This window comes from Arvicola amphibius, chromosome 13 (assembly GCF_903992535.2).
Source record: "Arvicola amphibius chromosome 13, mArvAmp1.2, whole genome shotgun sequence".
NCBI classification, from domain to species: Eukaryota; Metazoa; Chordata; class Mammalia; order Rodentia; family Cricetidae; genus Arvicola; species Arvicola amphibius.
The window spans coordinates 24,641,337-24,660,817 of NC_052059.1; positions in this window are offsets into that span (position 1 = coordinate 24,641,337).

Sequence of the window (19,481 nt, forward strand, 5' to 3'; positions counted from 1 at the left end):
GGGATACCTGTGAAGACCTGCACAAGTGAGATCAAGCCAGAGAAATTCCACACTGGAATGGTGAAGGAGCTCCTGGCCCAACCTTAAGGAAGGATCTGTTGGCATTTTCTGGCTGGTGAAATAGACAGTCTCTTTTGGAGACATGGCTGCTAGTAGTTTGGTCATCCTACAATGAATGGCCTCAGACCCTTGCACACGTGTAGTGCCCTAACTGGAATACTAGATTTATTAATATCAATTTTAAAAGGAAACAGGAATTTGGGGAGGAGATGGGCTGGGCCATGGGTGTTGTTGAGAGGGTGGCCGTGGTGGATGAATATAATCAAAGTATGCTTTGTATGTCTATAGAACTTTCAAAGAATGATCAGAAGTTTTATTAAAAACAAAACAGCTGACTAACAGAAAAATGGATAAAATTATTTTCTTGTCACAAATTAATAATGATGAGGAAAAATAAATGTGCATTCATACTTTTTAAACCTTTTCACATAAAAATAAACTGAGAAAGCATTTATCATTGATGTTTAACATAATAGGAAAAAAGATAGCAGATGGGCAAATCATCTATATTAGAATCTATAAAATATTGGTAAAAGGATTCTCAAAAGGCTTAAGTAAGTAAAGGCATAAACTAAAATCATGAGCTCTTAGAAGGTCAATATTCTTAAAATGTCGGCTTCTTCTTATTGATCCATAGCAACATAATCCTAAACCTAACAAGGAATTTTTCTAGCATTTAATAGTAAATTATAGTCATGTTATAAAATTCACAGGTCTATAAAGCTAATAAAAATATATGAATGCAAGGTCAAGTATGTCTAAAACTTAAAAAGTTGTAACAGATAAACTATACAGATTCAAGAAATATACTCACATATCAGTTTTCTTCCATAATAACAAAAATCATTGAAGAGATGTATGTATTACTTGTTCACACAACCAGTAAATACTTTAAAAATAATTAACAAATTTGGGGGAGTTAAAATCATCTGACCACAAATAATTAATGGATAATAAATGAATAAAATGAAATTTTATTGAAATTATCTATGTACTTATTATTATTATTGGAGATATAAAAAGAGCATTGACAGTCTATTAAAAAAATTGAGATATGGGCTCGAAAGCTTGCTGAGCAAATAAAGGTGATACTACATCGGCCTCCCAATGAGTTTGATCTCCAACACCAACATAATATTAAAGAAATAAATAGACCCCACAAAGGTGTCTGCTTGTGTGTCCACACATATATATGCACATATACAATAATAAACAAAATGTTAGATGTATTTACATGTTTTGGATTTTGAGAATTCTATACATTAATACTATACTGCCAGAAGCAAAGACCTGTATTTTGAGATCTGCATTTTGTTTACAGCCATCTTAAGCTCGCAAGTTAAGAAGACTATTTACCTCTATCCCCTCTGCAGGATCTTGGAAATCAACCTGGTGTCTTATCTCCTAGCAGAGACCTGCAGGAACCAGGCTCCAGAACTCATTAGCATTTTCCTTTGTTAGTCAACGATCACAGACCCTCAGTATTTACTTATCAGCTGGGGATGTCTCCGGACCTGAATTGCAGCAGAACTGAGCTTTCTGACACCCTTTCCTTCCCCCTGACACCTTTTCCTTCCTGCCTTTGCCCTTTTGCTATATAACAGCTTCTGAGGAAATAATAAACTAGACGGCTTGATCAGAAACCCTGTCTTGCCGTCATTTCTTGTGTCTCTTGTCTCCTTTCATTCCTCTCCGCTAGGTTTATCAGGGACCCAGTTCGCATCCCGCGGGTCGGGATACTATGCTTACACAATTTGCACCACCCCTTCTCTTCTAAATTCCCCGCCCCTGAAGTTCCTCTTAAATTCATAACTTCAGTTCTTATTTCTTTATTTTATTTTAGATATTATTCTTACACACACACACACACACACACACACACACACACACACACACATTACTGAACCCGTTTAGATTTGTTCAGATATACACGAGGTTTAAACTGATGAGTTGGAATGACAACATATCATGGGTCTCATCACTAGAAAGAGGAATTCACCCTCTCTAAGAAACCATGGCTTACCTGCAGTTTTTTATCTAGCAGAGCCTTGGGAAAACGTCCCATTCCGCGCTGGTAAGTACACTGGTGTTTTCCTATGTAGCTCTTACTCAAGGAACCATTAGGTCATGGTTTTGTAGATGCAGCATCCCCTTCATGTCTAGAACGGTACTATCTAGCAGCAGGCATCCTTGTCTGTCCTCTGCTTCTTACAGGTCTTCTAAAACCCCTTTTGAAATGGTCCCTGAGCCCTAGGTTCAAGAGGTCCATTGTAATTGTAGAATTTGTCACTATATAATCCATTCTCTGCATTTTTGAACTATTGTAAATCTCTGTATGATGTAGGATTCCCCTTTGTATGTTATGAATATGCTACGACTGTTTATTAAAGAAGTTGTCTCAACCAATGGCTTAGTAAAGACAGAGGAGAAACACAAACAGAGATATAGACAGAAAGTAGACAAAGTCAGAGATGCCATGTATCTGCCAAAGGAGGACACACAAGAACTTTACCTGGTAGGCCACAGCCTCATGGATTCAGATTAGTAGAATTGGGGTTAATTCAATATGTAAGAGCTAGCTAGAAATATGCCTGAATCATTGGCCAAACAGTGTTGTAATTAATATAGTTTCTGTATAATTATTCGGATCTGAGCAGCTGGGAAATAAAAGAGCAGTCTCTGCCTACATTTGTAGTAGTCTTGAACTCTCCATAAATAATTCATTTGAAGATGAATGGTTGAGAAGTACACACTTACCTGTGGGTATAAGAATAAGTAATTGGAATGCATCTCAAAATTATGCTTGTTTAGGAAAGTGGCAGTTAATAGGTTCTCTTGCAGCTACTAGGTTTACAGTATGAGCTATAAATTTCCTCATAAATGTTAAGTTGGAAGCATAGTCCCAGTCCCTGTCATCCATCCCAGCCACCCCCCCATAGGAGTTGTATTGGTCTGAACTCCAAATCCCAGCATGCCACTCCCACAGGGTATTTAAGTGAGCTCCTAGAGGAGAAACACGTGGTTCTGGATTTGCATGGGCTCTCTGCTTTCTTGTCTCCCTGCCATGTGCTTGGCTACCCGAGAACGTCTTAATAAAACGATGGGCATTTTGATTTGGTTTGGTTTGACCTAATTGGATTTCTTTCTTTTGTCGGCAGAGCTGCCCCTTTCTTAATTTTTTTCTTAACAATATATATATATATATTATTATAATATATATATAATATATATTATATATGTTATATATAATATAACAATATATATATATATATTTCCTTTAGTCCAATTTGACAGCTGTTAGTTACCCACACAATAAAAGTGCTACTATTGCATCTTTAGATATATCTTTCTGGTTAGTCATTGTTTTGGCTCATAGTCTTTATAGCAGTTGAGCAGATTGATTTTTTTCCTTTGGCAGCTTGTCTAATGCCCTCAGATGCTATGAGATTTAGTCATCAGGAAAGAGGCTTCCAGGTTTGTTTCAGGTTCATCCATTCAAATCCTGTACCTGAAGTGTGTGGTGTCCTCATCAATGGGAGAGCTACTTCAAGTTCTGAAAGGCACTTAAAGGCAATGACAATAGCTTAAATCACTTTGAGTATCTCTTGGATAAACAATGACTGACAACTCAGAAAGCGGAGATACCCATGTCTAACAGAGTTTTTTTGTTAGATACTCTATTGTGGAGCATCAACGTGTGCTCCATAAATCCATATATAGTATGCTGTAATTACTTTATAAAACATTTATATCCTTTACAAGAAAGGAGTATGCCTTGAGTAACATGAAGAAGGAGTCAATAAAGCTGAAGGGTATGTTTGAGGCATGTGGTTCCTTTGCTTTGAGAAGACAGAGTTATCAAGTTGAAGAGTAGTTAAAACCATAGAAAAATTCATGAGGAAATCTTACAACGTGGCCATGGTTATTTTTAAATAGGTATATTTTTAAATGATGTTATTTATAGACCTGCTTCTACCCTAAGGATAAAATACTTTAGAACCTCACAGGTACAATTTATAACACATTGTCTTTAACTTGTATCTCTTACTTACAACTAAGGAATTCATGCCATAGATCTTTTCTTTCTGTCACGACTCTGTCACGGAATAGTTGTGCATATACTTTAAGCTTCATTCACTTCACATGACTGTTACCATTTGTAAGACCAGAATAAAATGATTGCAATTTATTAACATTATTTCTGAAAAAGCATTATTTCTAAAGAGTAATCTATAGGAAAAATTTAAAATAGCAAAACATTTCTTTAGTTAAGTGTAAATCATACCTTTTTGTTTGATAAGAAGTAGCCATAGTCGTGTTTACAGAAATAATTTAAGCCAAACTTCCTTGCTGATAGGTACAAATAACACATATCACAAGAGAACATGTTATGGTCTGTAAACGGGTTTTAAAAAAAATCAATTGCTAAAGTAAACTTTCATTTTAAGCTTTGAACATGATGCATAACCTTTGAACACAGTGTGTAATCGTTAAGGTATTTGATCTTTATATTTTCTGCCTCTTATGGGACTGTCGACTTCAAATATTTTCATCTGTGTTCTATCAGTCAGCCTACAACTCTGGAAAAAGCAAGCAGTGTTGCAGAAATTTTTCAGGTTTGAGAGAGCTGCTGTTTTGGATTTAGGTATTTCTAATGTGAGTTGCTACATGTACTTTAAATATGAGGATATACAATCAAGGTATTTCAGACTTCTCATTTAGTATATCTTAACATGTGTTAAACTTTTAGCTCCGCACACATTGATGTATGTACAACCATGGAAGATTTTCTGGACAATTTATTTTCTTACCTTGAGGCTTGACCAAGCTTTATAGTCAGACATATTTTCTATTGTTTTCAACTGAATACTAACAATGACAATTACAATCATTGTGTACATTTGTTCAGATCTTTTAATGTGAAATATTAGCTTAGTCATGGTTTTGATTATGATGAGTACATTTGCTTACACATATCAGTACGAATATATATTGAGTTCTACAAATGTCATACTATTTCAGCAAATGAATACTCATATTAAAGACTTCATATACTCGTACTGAAATTATGTCAGTTTTCATCATGTAAGAAGAACTTCCAAAGACACCCCATAAATATGGAAAACAGGAATATACTTATAAGGTGGCTGTACTATTTCTTGTGCTTTGAGGAAGAATAGCATTCTATAATTTCCAGTCTGAAACACTTTTCTATATATTAAGGACTTGTTAATTTATGGACTTGGTAATGTATATTATATTTCTAGAGTGACATTTTTGTTTTAATAATTCTTATTTGACTAATGAACATAACTACATGACACAAGAATATCTATTAACTTTGCTTTAATTAGAAAAAAACATATATATTGTATTGATTTACCCTACAGGGCATTTGTACTTGATTGTAATATCCAACATTATTTGTCAGTTCAACCCAATGTTCTCCACTTTTGCTTATTAAATAAAAATATATAACCAAACAAAGACTACAAACTGATCATTAAGTAGTTAAACACTTCAAATGTTGCAAGCAAGAAACTTAATTTAAGGTTAAAGATGATATATAATATATAAATCTCAAGTTTGGTGAATATATTGGAAGAGTAATAAGTTACAGTTTTAATTGTGGTCCAGAAAATCAGCAGAAGAAATCAATATGTAGAATAATCTGTAGCTGCAAAATAATTCCAAGTTAATTTATCTGACCTCTTTCCTAAGTTCCACATGGCTGTTCATGAACTGTCCTTTTATTAGTTCTAGGTACAGTCTTATAGTTAGCACCTCTGCTCTTCTCAACTATCTGGCTTTCCCATGGGAAAATATCAGAAAAACAATTCAGTCAATGCTTGTCTAGAAATCTTTAAAATGTCAAATTCAATCCCTGAACCACAATAAAGATAGGAGAGTACTGACTTAAGTTGTTCTCTGGACTCCCTCTGCATACTGGTACATTCATGCCCACATACGCACCACACATATACACATACACAGACATACATAACACACACATGATTGTATGTGAGTATATATACATACACACACATATATATACATATATATCACAAGTACACACATACAAAGTATATGTATAATAGGTGGTAGATAGACCGATACATAAAAGATGGAAAGATAGATAGATACATAGATGATGGAGAGGTAATGTGGGATTTCCCTCTGCATGCTGTGAATACCATTGGTTAATAAAAAAAACTGTCTTAGCCTGATAGGGTAGAACAGAGCTAGGCAGGGAAAATTAAACTGAATGTTGGGAGAAAGAAGGGCAGAGTCAGGGAGAAGCCATGTAGTCCCGATGTAGACAGACTCTAAAACTTTACCTGGTTAGCCACAGCCTCATGGCGATACACGGATTAATAGAAATGGGTTAAATTAATATGTAAGAGTTAGCCAATAAGAAGCTAGAGATAATGGGACAAGTAGTGATTTAATTAATACAGTCTATGTGGTTATTTTGGGACTGAGCTGCTGAGTGAAAGAAAGAACATCTTTCTACAACAGTAATTATTGTTATCACATTTATTTTTTACTAAACAAACAATTTTAATCATAAAATATAATAATATGGTACATATAATAAAGGAGTCCATATGGATGAGTGCACAACTTTTATAAGCACAAAATATTTGTCCAATTCAGATAATCAAACAACTGAGAAAAAGAGAAATTCATATAATAAAAATTTAGAGTACATTTCCTTGATATCTTGAGAGAAGAAGATGAATAAATTGACTGAAGGAGCAATTTTCAGTCCTCTAGGTCAGAAGGTTTGCATTAGTTTCCAGTGACCCTGCAAAGTTAAGAGGTTGGATAAGTTTCTGTCTATGATAGCACTCACATTAAGGAGGAGATTTAAAAATCTATTATATCTCCCATGATCTTTTTTAGAGTTTTGAAATGACATAGAATCAAAATAACTATAACACAAAATTATATTTCAAAAATGTTATATAAAGATATATGTGAAAAATTTATAAGAAAGACTATGCCTTTTATTTTTTTTCCTTTCAACTGAATTTAAAAGATCATAGATTGTACTGTACTGTGTTCAGAATTGCTTTCCTAACAAATCCCTGTAGTAAAGCTATACTATATTATTTCTGAAGTGTATAAGTTTGTGCTATTGAAATAAAGCCAGAAGTTAGGTAGATAAGAGATAGTAGGTAAATAGATATTGATATATAGAAGGATGAAAGATCTATATTTTAGTCATGATAAAATTTCTTCAATTATATTATATATAAAATAAATTAGAAAGAAATGTCAGTATTAAATGTATTCATCATCGTTTCTCCTATTAAATACAGAAATACAATACTTAAATTGATAGCTGTTCACTTATTTTTAGTGAAATGGTAAGCTACTAATAGGTTTAAACTATAGAAGAGTATTATGATTTTTGATTTTGAAAAAATACAACATTTTTCAAGATGACTTCTTCCAAAGGACAGTAAGGATGTAAACTGAGAATAAAATAAATGGGACTCTCAGCCAGATGCTAAAAGGATCCTCTATGAAGATAAACCGAGACCAACAAAGACCAAAAGATAAAGTACAAATTGGAAAAAGTCAGATATTCATCAATAAATGGATAGTGATAATGTGTTGCATTCATACAATGGAATATGTACAGCAGAAACTTGGTGACGATAGACAGTCATTGAATGTTTCAATTCTCTTAAGTGAAATGCTTTCATATGCAGGCAGAGATTTGTAAGAGCTAACACTCTTCTATAGTATGTGCAGACATTTAATGAAATGCAATGAGCTAACAAAAACTAAACGAACAAGAAAATTGAGAAGAAAAAGTTTTTGTTCTTTTTATGTAACATTATTTAATGAACATATCTCCATGATTCAAATGACACATTTTAATTTGAAGTAAAATATATAGGCTTATATAAACCATAAATCATATTCAACAGAAAAATAAAAGGTGACAGATTTCTTTGTATATATCTTGTTATCTTTTTCTATGCTTGTGTTATCTGTGTGATCTTAAACTGCAATTTCAACAAGCTCCATTCTAAAACATATGTACTGATTACTGATATTTTGCCACCAAACATTACCTGCAGTTTCAATGCTCTATTATAAATCTGGGCTATAGGAATGGAAAAAGTGGAATCAAGCCTCTTAGAAAATTTTGCCATGAGTTTATGTTTTCTCATAATAGATATAAAAGATCATGATAATTAGTACATCTTTCTAATTGAACAAACTAATGAGTAGTAGAAAAGTGTTTCATAATACACAAGAAAATAGAACCCTCATTGATGAGTAGTGTTCTGATATTTTCTCAAAATATCTCAAAGACCCTTTGGAAAACACAGAGGTAGGCTTTATATTACATGCTTCACTTTCTGTTTTTCTAATATAACACTGAAATCTTAGAGAAACTGCTATTCTTGTTTATGTTTCAACTCCATCTTCAAGCCTTCCCTTGTGCCTTTAGGCAGTCTGTAATTTTCTTCTTTCTACTCACATGAAAGGAAATAATTGGCTGTTTATTCACTGACCTTCTATATAGAATTACAATATTGTGAAAAAGTTTGAATTATATAACACTAATAAGATTGGCTATTGAAAAGATTAGGTAGTATGGCCTTGGTGGAACAGGTGTGTTCTTATTGGAACAAGTTTGTCAGTGGGGTAGGTTTTGAAAACCCAGATTTCAAAAGTCCATGCTAGGTCCAATGTCTTTCTCTTTTTGGTGTCTGTATATTAAAGGTAGAAAATTCTCATCTCCTTCTCCAGCATCAAGTCTGATGCATGTTGCCACGCACCCTTCCATGATGAGAATGAACCAAACGTCTGAAGCTATAGACAAGTCCCAATTAAATGTTTTCTTTTATGAGAGTTGCCGTGATAATGGTGTCTCTTCATGACAATATAACACTGACTAAGACTCCTGGTCACCCTGCCTATATTTCTTCCTTAGCTACAGGCCAATCAGTGTTTTAGTAAATTAATACAGGTGATAGCATACAAGACCACTGTCCCATAGCACTTCCCCATTTTTTCCAAAACAAGAAATCTGAATCTAATATCTTCTGCTTAGCTTTTTATCTAGATCATCATCTATAACAACTTGTAACCAATACTCTAAACAAAGATAAATATCCATAATCCATTTTTTGAATGTTGGTGTAGTTTTCTAGGCTACTTCCTGCTAATTGGGGGCACTGATAATCATATGGAAATTTAGAATTTAGAAATTGAGAATTATGGTCAAGTCCTGACTGGAATATTCTGTGAGGCTTGATCATCTCAGCCAGCAGTCTTGAGGCTGTTCTAGGTGTAGAACTCAGACATCTGAGCCATTTGCTTCTATCAGAGATTTCTCAGAGGGTCTTCCTTAATCAAACCTGATTTTTTAAACCCAGAATGAATCCACTGCCTTTTCATTTCCTGTAGAAACAAAAGCAAAACTCCAAAGTAACATGTCTTTTGACTTAAATTTTGAAATCAAAGCATTTTCAAAATTTATCATTTGGATTAATCCAGCAGCATTTATAATCAAAGGTCTTTTAGCAGCTGTTGAGCCTTCCTTAGTCATCAAACCATTCAAAGGCAACACAATAGCATACAGTGTCCACTTTCTCTGTTTATTTTCCATCTTTACATGGCTTTATTTTAAACTCTCTTTTATTTTTTTTAATAGAACTCACTCCATGGACCAGGCTGTCCTTGAACTCACAAAAATTCTCATGCCTCTGCCTCCCAAGTGCTAGGATTAAAGGTGTGTGCCACCATACCCAACTTCTCTCTCTCTTTCTCTTTTAAGGATTTTATCCTTTTTCTATTCTCTCCCAAGCCTACGTATATTTTTAACACACTGTAAACCATTTAGAAGTTTTTTTCTCTATTTATTTATTTATTTATTTTTATTTTTTTTAATTAAAGATTTCCATCTCCTCCCCTCCTCCTCCCCCTTCCCTCCCCTTCCTTCCACCCATAACCCCACTCCACCCCTCTCCAAGACAAAGAGGCATCAGGGTTCCCTTCACTATGTTAAGTCCAAGGTCCTCCCAGCTCCCCCTAAGTCCAGGAAGGAAAGCAACCAAACTGACAAGGCTCACAGTGAGCCCGTCCATGCTGTAGAGTTCATGCTCATTGCCGTTGTCCTTGGTTTCTCAGTCCTCCTCCACCGTCAGCCACATTCAGAGAGTCCGGTTTGGTCCCCTGTTCCATCCGTCCCATTCCAACTGGACTTGGTGGTCTCCCGTTAGATCTGTCCCACCGTCTCAATGGGTAAACGCACTCCTCACGGTCCTGACTTCCTTGTTCATGATCTCCCTCCTTTTGCTCCTCATCAGGACCTTGGGAGCTCAGTCTGTTGCTCCTATGTGGGGCTCTGTCATTTTCTCCATCCAATGAAGTTTTTTTTTTTTTTTTTTTTTTTTTTTTTTTTTTTTTTTTTTTTTTTTTTTTTACCTGAATCTTTCTTTACTGTATAGCTCTCTATTTCTGAACACATGAGTCTTTAATTTGGTATTGATATGGCTAAGATTAAAGCCGTAGCTCTGACAACTGGTTTCACCCCATTCCTTAGCTTTCTGAGAGTCTAGCTTAATTACAAAGGTACTGGTGGGAGCCATGTTTATTGCTACAACTCTATGGAGTTTCAAGGTCCCTGCCACTACCAAAAAGCTTACTGTCAGCTATTCATAAACACTATTTAAGTGCTTTGTGGGAGAGCCTCTTAAAAAGGCTACAAGGTATTTGCAGCCAAAGTTGAGTCTGGAAGCCTCTCTTCAATGAGATGTGCTTACCTCTAGCTAATAGAGCCCACCTGAGAAAATGCTGCTACCAAGAAGCCATGCTTAACCCTGTTCTTTTTTGTCTAGAAATCCTCCCAAACTCACTCAGGGTTTAAGTGGATTTAGTTGTCCACGTTGGTGTTATTTGTTTACTGAGGTTTCTGTCCTGCCCAGTCCCAAAGAAATACACAGAGGCCTATATTAATCATAAACTGGTTGGCCTATTAGCTCAGACTTCTTAATAACTCTTACATTCCCCATTAACCCATAATTCTTGTCTGTATCAGCCACATGGCTTGGTACCTTTTATCAGTGAGGCATTCACACCTTACTTCCTCTGTGTTTAAGTTACAACTGCAAGCTGAGACTTTTCTCCTCTCAGAATTCTCCCATTCTCATCATCCTGCCTGATTATGCCACCTATATTTCTTGACTGCCTACTGGCAAATCAGCATTTTATTAATACAATACAAGTGATAGGGTAAAAGACTAATGTCCCACAGTGCAAATAGCCAATAAATACACTAAATATATTTATTTGCAGGTTATTTAATAGTATACTCTGATAGTGCAGGAATTATGAACAACAATTAACAAACAACACTTCTGCATAGCAAAGTGCACCATAATTTGGACGAGATAGCAGGCTACAGACTTGTTAAAGTCTTTTAACAAAACTTATAAAGGGATAATATCTAAAATATATAAAGAACTAAACTCTGAATGTCAGAAAACAAACAGCCCAATTAAAAAATGGGCAGTCAATCTAAATACTATTTTCAAAGAGAAAACATAGGTAACTATATGTGTAGATGGCTGTAAGCATAAGTGACTGTCAGCATGCAAATAAATGTTCAGCTCTTTGGGAAAATGCAAATCAAACTATTCTAAAATGTATCTTACACAAGTCAGAATGCCAACATCAATAAAACAAATGACATATCATTCAGAGTAGTATACAGAGTAAGATAATACTCATTCATTGCTGGTGGGAGGGAGTTCAAACTTGTACAGTCACGAGAATTTCAGTATGTTGTTTCCTCAAGAAGCTGGGAATAGATTCACCTAAAGATTTAACTCTACTGCTTTTATACATTTACCCAAAGTATTCTACATTTACAACAAAACACTTGTTTCAAGTGTGCCATTAAATTTCTAATATGAGATCTCTTTAATATATGGTTAAACTTTAACCAAGAGTGTTAAAATAGCCATGAGAAAGTATCAAAGGGAAAAATAAAAAAAAAAAACAATAGTATTCTAATTAAAAGGAGCCAATATGATGACATTAATGACAGCTGCTAGAACAATTTAACAGAAATTCTAGATTATTTTAAAGAATATAAAAATATAGAATTTTTTTACATTCTTTTTAAATAAGAAGCAATATCAACAGTAAAAGTTGCAGTTAGTTAATGATATTTATACTATATCATATATTTACCTGTCCTTTTGTCTGACTACTTGTATCCTTTCAAATGCCAGGTGTTAAAATTAATCAGCTGGTGAACACGTGTTAAGAGATGGGCATTTTGGAAATGATGAAGTCAAGATGGCAAAGCTCTCATTAGCTGAACAAGTGTTCTCATCAGAAGAAACCTCAGTGAGTGTTTTGTTTCTTCATCATGGAAATACAGAAAGAAGGTGCTGAAATAGTACCACCAAGAGACTTAAGTGGTCTGCATTTTAAATTAAGACTTCTTAGCTTCTATAACTATAGTGAATAGTTTTCTGTGTCTCCTAGGCCATTACAGTAACCTAGTTTGGCTTTTAGTTAAAACATACCAAACTGTAAGATAAACTTGGAGATGAGGAAAGAGTTATGCTGTTTGTGAGAAACAGAGAATTCTTTTCAGATAGGGACTTAGCATAAGGTCTCATGGGCTTGCATGAATTATTAATTCATGCATGGAATATCAAAATACAAAACCAGTCAATTTATTCTGTACGTTTTCAATAGTTGCAAAAGTAGTACAGCTTAAAATCATGAAAATATATATCTATCTATAAATTATAACCTCAAAAACATAATTGAAAATCTCTGCATTTTATAAGTGTATTGAATATTTAAATTTTATTTCTAGATGTTTGAAACATTTTATGCTTACTTCCTGAGAGGAGGTTTTCATTGTATAGTCTTTAAGTAGATACAACTACAAAAAAAAAAAAAGCAAATCTATGATCAATTTTAAAGTTTAGATTGACTGATTTCTCTGAGTTATTGGGCCAGGCCATCTCTGGTTTTCAAATATTGGTCAAAATTGTGTATGAATGCAAAGGCACAATTATTAATAAAAATATTGTCTCAGCCCAACCTGAGTTTCTGTGTTCTCCTTGGAAACTTGGATATGAATTTTCCCCAGTTAAGTCAACCTTCTTTTTAGTGCTGTAGATTCTTCTATCGATTTCTTTGTCAGCTCATACCAGGGATCTTCCAATAGATCCTCATTGGATCCTCCCACTATTACGTTGAAAGATCCGCACCAACAGTTACATCTGTTAATATACTAACCATATAACTATCATACGGATGGTATTTTCAGACTTAAATTTCTTTTCTTTTTATTAAAGTTGACACCAGTGAGTTTTAAATTCCCATCTTTGAAAAGTCGTTTCCTCTGTGTTTCGGCATTGAAATAAATTTTCTTGAAGAAAAATCTTAAAACAGCCTTCAGAAAACTTCTCATTTTTATTTAAAGCAACATAATACCTTTATACTTTCTGGTTTTATTTAGACCAGTTTGAAGTTTAGGTGCTCTGTTGATTAGATATTCTGATTCCTAAAATCTCTATTTGTTCCATGTCCTCTTGAAAAATGTACAGCTTTGATGCTATCTCGCCATCATGATAAACATTTTTCATGTGTTTGATCATGTCAAGATTTCCTTTTCATGTTTATCAAAATGACTGTATAGTAAAAATTCAATTCTTTGCAATAGAAAATGGAATATTTCATCATGATATTAAGCAATCCTGTTGACTGAAGGTCTTAAATATTGACTTTTTAAAGTTAATGATACACTTCTTTGAAACAAGTGTGATGAGATTAGAAAATAAACATTGTTTGCTACATCCTTGAGAATCATAAATTCATTTGTTAAATTAAATTACCAATGTTTCAGTAAAAATGACAAAGATTCTAAGAATATGTAAAATGAATTAGCTTTAAAATTTTTCTCTGATGTTTATTTTTATATATTGCTAGTATTTTTAAGTAATATAATAGATATTCTCTTGATCCATAATCCAATTTTATCTAAAATATAAACTCAGGCAACTTTCATATATTAAATACGAATTATTAGTAATTAAATAAAGAAATAAAAAATATTGACAAGATTCTCAGGATTCTTCTAGTTTATGCAATTTTATTTTCAAAGCACACATCAAACTGCAGGTTGCTATAGTAATAACGGATTCTCAACTAAAGATAATGATGTTTTTGAGGTGAAAAAACAAAAGAATTAATTTTCCCCAGAATAGTTACATTTTCCTTTGTCCTAGTTAAAAAATAAATTGTGTTCACTTTTTTCTTTTATCCTGAAATATTGAAAAATTCTTAATGATTCTAAATAACATACTATCTAAAAATATTTTTAAAATCCTGGTAGAAATTTTACTTCCAAACTTCCGTTTAGTTTTAATGTTCTTATTTCTAAAAATCTTTGAGACTTACATGACTGTAGCTAATGCATTCACAGACATTTAGAATTACAAGTAATATACCATGTTATATGAGTGCTTATGCTTCTGTGTATGTTCTCTTAGGAAAGATTTTGATATTTTTCTGTCAGAAAAAAACTTTTGTTTGCTAAAGCAGCTGTCCTTAACTTGTATGATTTTACTTGCCTTGCTCTCTTCATTTTTGCTATATGTATCCTAATATATCTATCTTTATAGATATACATTATTTACAACATTCAATATTTCTGCTCTCCGGTAATAGAAAGTCAAGGATTCATTTAGCAACAAAGCAGTGCTAATTTTTCAAACAATGAGAACATTTCAAAAATCAAATCATAGCTCGGAAAGTTTAAACTTGGCAAGCATGCTTTATAGTTCTGATCTCTCTCAAATTGTAATTGTTTTAATTGCCTAATTATCTAATACAGTGCAATAATTATGCCCCTTAATTTTTAATTTTCTAGCTTGAGAACGATATTCCAGTTTGTGCTAGAGAACCTTCTAACCCTTTGCTGCATGCTAAGCTGGAGCTCTGGAGAGTAATTTTGCACTTTTGTAAGCAGGCTCCATCTGTCACCACACTTTTGTTCCTTCCACCTCCCTTTTTACCCAAACATTACTTATTTATTCAAGAAACACCCTGGCTTTCTGTCCTTTATCTCCTCTCATTGGAAGCTCTGCTTTGTAAACCCACTTTTATTTTCTTCAATAAATTATTCTCGGATTCTATAGGTGTCTTTAAAGCTGGCAACAACTTCATTTCCGAGACTTATGCGACTCTGAAAAGTTCTGTTCAACTTCCGATCCTGCCATCAGCAGCCCTGTTAATCTGCCGGGCTGTGCTGTGCTGAACGGCTAGGAGACAATCAATGCTTCTTTTCAGGCACTGACAGGAAGAACTGCCATGGGCACACTCAGCAGAACAGGAATCCAGGAGGCCAACAGGAAGAGAATTTAAAGAGAACTCCTGGCTCTTAGAAATCCCGTGACCCACCTTTCTGTTCCCATCATTCAACTGACCAATCTCAGAAAAATAATTTATGTAAAACATATTTACAACTTCACAAATATTATCCTCACACCCTGAATACCTGAGATGTTTCGTGTTTGGAAGCACTGAAGTGGATATTCGTATTAGTTCTACTTTTGTATCCAAGATCAGAACTCTCAGTTTCTATGTTCATCACTCATTTATACTTTTCAGCTTATCAATTTATTCTGTCTTATTCTTTATTTAGACATATCCTCACTGTTCTCCAATATTTGGTGTGTCACTAATGCTTAGTTTAGTTTTATTTTGTGGTAACAAAAGCATCTCATCAAGACTTGAGTCTCTAAATATTCTTCAATTGTTACACACACCTGCAAATCTGCTTTAAATATTCCCTTAACATGTTTATATCTTTAAAAATCACTTAGTTTATTTAGGCTATTTTAAATGACACTGATTTGTCAGTGAAGATTCATCTTCAGAATCAAACAAAGAAAACCAAAATATATATATATATATATAAATCTGTCACTGGTTCTCAAGTTATTCATACATAATGTTTTAGGCTCCAGCATATAAAGAAAGGATTAGAACCAGTACGTTGGAGTACTTAACTTCATTTAACCTGGTCAAACCTTGCCAAATGGCTTTTGCAGGTGTGCTTTATTTCAAGTCTTTGTGTGTTGACTTGTGTTCTGTAATATCATGCAAAAGTTAATTTCACACCTAAACCACAATATGAAATGCAGGATGGAGTGGTCGCTAAGCAACCTTACCAGGAGAACATTAAGTACCAGATTTTCCTCATTTAAATCTGTTTGAGAGCTTGAGAAGTGAGATGTTTTTATGGGTAGAACTTTTCAAGTTGATTTGGCAAAACTAAGCAGAGTGCAGTTTGTATGCCTGAAATCTTGTCAGGTTGGCAAAGGCCAAAATAACAGAAATAGCTTGAAGGAACTACTTTACTGCTAGGAGGAGGATTCATCTTTAAGGAAAAGATGCAAAATAAAAGACATTTTTCAGATGTTATAGAGAGTGTATTTGGTATGTTTTTATTCCAGTCCCAGTAACTACTGTGTAAAAAGCTGTTAAGCCAATTTTTTTTACTATGTAACCTCAGCCAAAGTGATCTTAAATAAGTATGTAGGAAATATTTAAGATTTTCACATATTTCAGGAGAAAAAATAATTATTTCTACTAGTTTCTTGATATTAACAACAAATGGCAGGAGGGTAGAAGGGCAGATACATTTTTATTTAAAAACATCAAAAACTAATTTTTTCTTAATATATTTTTAAAAAACAAATTAGCTTAGCTGGGTGGTAGTGGCACATGCCTTTAATCCCAGCACTTGGGAGGTAGAGGAAGGAAGATCTCTGTGAGTTCGAGGTCAGCCTGGTCTAGAAGAGCTTGTTCCAGAACAAGCTCTAAAACTACAGAGAAACCCTGTCTCAAAAAACAAAAACAGAAAATTATCTTTGTTTGAACATATAAATTTAACTCTGTTGATTATCAGTAATTACAATGAATTGTTATTTAATCAAATATTCATAATGTTTGATTGACATTTAAACAAATACACATAATGTACATTATTCTTATATCATATTTTTATGAAATATGCTTCTGAAGTTTGTATTGGCTATAATTTCACTACTATCTTTACTACATCTGAATTCATAACAAATAGCAGACATGTAATAAACAAATGTTAGTATATATCACTTGTCTATCCATTGCTAGCATAAATTTAGATTATTTCAAGTTTGGGATATTATAAACAATTCTGATAAATTATAGGAATAAGTGTTTCTTTATGGACATGTGAAACTGTTCATAAGAATATATCAGTAGGCTCATTAAATCATAAGCCTTATCTTTTCTATAAGTAAGGAATTATCACCTACAGCACAAAATTCTGCCTTTTCTTCTATTTTTTAAATGAAAATAGAATTCTTTTTACACAATATATTCTGATTATGATTTCCCTTCCTCTAAGTCAGTGGCCATCAACCTTCCTAATGCTGTAAACCCTTAATAAAGTTCCCTCAACCATAAAATTATCTTATTGTCCTTTTATAACTATTTTGCTACTGTTATGAATTGTAATGCAAATATCTGAAATGCAGATGGTCTTAGGTTGATGTGGGATCCCCCTCTGTATGCTATGTTTTATTACCATTGTTTGTTAAAGAAGCTATTTTAGCCAATGGCTTAGTAGAGTAAAGTCAGGTAGAAAATCTGAACAAAGATATAGAATTCAAGATGTAACAGATAGACAGAAATATGTCTAAATAACTGGTCAAACTGTTGTAATTAATATACTTTTTCTGTTATTATTTGAGTTTGGGTGGCTGGAAAACAAACAGACAGTCTCCACCCACAAACTAGCACCCAACGCGGTGCCAACTACATTCACATAAAGCCTGAGAAAGAGAGTTAAGCGTGGCTACATGGTAACATCAGTTTCTTGGGTGGGCTCTGTTTGCTGGAAGCAAGCAGAGGCCCAATTCTTTTTTTTTTTTTTTTAAGTTTCTTTTTTTTTTCATGGTTTATTTTTTTATATTTGAAAATTTCCATCTCCTCCCCTCCTCCTTCCCCTTCTCTCCCCTCCTCCTCCCCTTTTCCTCCCCTCCTCCTTCCCCTTCCCTCCCCTCCCTTTCCCCCATACCTCCCCTCCCTCCCTCTCCAGGCCGAGGAGCCATCAGGGTTCCCTACTCTATGTTAAGACCAAGGTCCTCCCAACTCCCCCCAGGTCCAGGAAGGTGATCGACCAAGCTGAGAAGGCTCCCACAGAGCCCGTCCATGCAGAAGAATCAGAGCCCAGCGCCATGGCGATAGATGAAGAAAATGACTGAGCCCCACATTGGAGAACCGGACTGAGCTCCCAAGGTCCTGATGAGGAGCAGAAGGAGAGAGAACATGAGAAAGAAAGTCAGGAACGTGAGGGGTACGTTCACTCACGGAGACAGTGGGACAGAACTGATGGGAGATCACCAACTCCAGTTGGAATGGGACTGATGAATCATGCGACCAAACCCGTCTCTCGGAATGTGGCCAACAGTGGGGGCTGATTGAGAGGCCCAATTCTTTTAAGGAGTCTTCTTGACTCAGCAGTAGCAGCAAAAACTGTGTGACTCCTTTACAAAGCCTTCCTGGTACTTGTAAGTTACAAGAACAGCTCTGGTTCTTTCATGAGGCTGAGCTCTTGAATGGGGTATGTGGCCAGCCTGCTGGTGGTAGCATGGGCAAACTGCTTCCCAGAGTTGAGATGGTGAACATGACTCCCACCTAGTCCCATAAATGGAGGTGATGGTACCTCTGCCAGTTTGAAAGGCTGAAAGAGATGGAGCCAGCATGCAGAACTGCTGTGACCACACTCACTACCATTTTAAAATGTTCCTTGTCGGAAAAGAATTTCAGATACACACGCACACATACACAAACACGCACACACACACACACACACACACACACACAAAACCCTCTGAATTGGTCATGTACTGTTTTAAGAAAGTGTATGTAGGCTTGGGAGAGAGAAGAGAAAGAGTATAAAAAGTTATAAAAGGAAGTAATTTTAAAAATAAAACAAAATCTTGAAAGAAACAGTAAAAGTAAAAGAGTACATATAGGTTAAAGGAGTAAAAGTATTTTCAAAAAGCCATGTTAAGATGAAAAATATACAGAGAATCTATATTATGTATATTATTGTGTTTTATTTAAATTTTTGACTGTAGAGAGACATGTAGCTGTGGGGGCTGCTAAGCTAAATCAGCATATATTAAAGTTATCTTGACTTCAAACTTTGAGTCTAAGGACATGATACTTTGCAAAAGAGGATCTGCTTTTGTTTCCATAGCAGATAAGAAACTGTGGGTTCATTCCAGGCTAATATGGTTTGATTAAGCATTATTCTCTGATGTGATGGCCTGACATGTGGTCCAACATCCGTGGCAGTTTGAGGA